Raw genomic sequence first — 899 nt, 5'->3', positions numbered from 1 at the left:
TCTCTCTCTCTCTCTCTCTCTCTCTCTCTCTCTCTCTCTCTCTCTTTCACAATTCATCTCTCTTCCCAGCATTTGTACGCCGCCGTAAATTATTTGGAAACGTAGCAGGTTAGAAAAGGCATCATTCTGTGAAAGTCACAAAACTAACCATACTCTAACCAAACTAACACATACTCCTGACGCTACCACCGAGATCCTCATAATTATTATCATCATCATCGTCGTGGTCGTGGTCGTCGCCGTCATCATCATCATCATCATCATCATCATCATCATCATCATCATCATCATCATCATCATCATCATCATCATCATCATCATCATCATCATCATTGTCATCCTTCTTACTAGCGTCGTCGTCGTCGTCGCCGGCACCGTCACGACTGCTGCCAGCGCCACCAGAGGGCGTTGCAGTAGAATCATATATACAACGCATTTTGATTTTATCTCCCGGCGCGTTTATTTGTTGCATTTACACACAACCGAAACCAGATTTCATTAATGCACGAGAAGGCTTTATGTGTTTTCTCGTGCGCAGGAAATTAATTCCGTCGCCCGCAAATCATGCCTAGTAGGCAATCGCGATTTTTTCACCCCGCCGTGCGCGCACGCTGACACATTTCCGAATTCTTCAGCTATCTCGACGCATTTTACAGCTAATGGGTAAATACGCCATTGAATGCTAAATAGGAAAATGATAACACACGCTCGCGATGAGATTGAGAGATAGCTAATCAGACTAGACAAGCTCTGGTCGTTTTAAAACAACTGGTTACAGCTGACGCACAATGGACGATGACACATCAGAGAATGGAGCGAAACGAGGGAAACGGGTTTGTCTATATTGAGGCCGGTACAGGAGATAATTTGCATATTTTATCACGTGGTTTGTGTTATAA

This window comes from Priapulus caudatus, unplaced genomic scaffold (assembly GCF_000485595.1).
Source record: "Priapulus caudatus unplaced genomic scaffold, Priapulus_caudatus-5.0.1 Scaffold1385, whole genome shotgun sequence".
In the NCBI taxonomy this organism is placed as follows: Eukaryota; Metazoa; Priapulida; class Priapulimorpha; order Priapulimorphida; family Priapulidae; genus Priapulus; species Priapulus caudatus.
The sequence above is the reverse complement of the archived record's forward strand: the minus strand, read 5'-3'. Positions refer to the sequence as shown.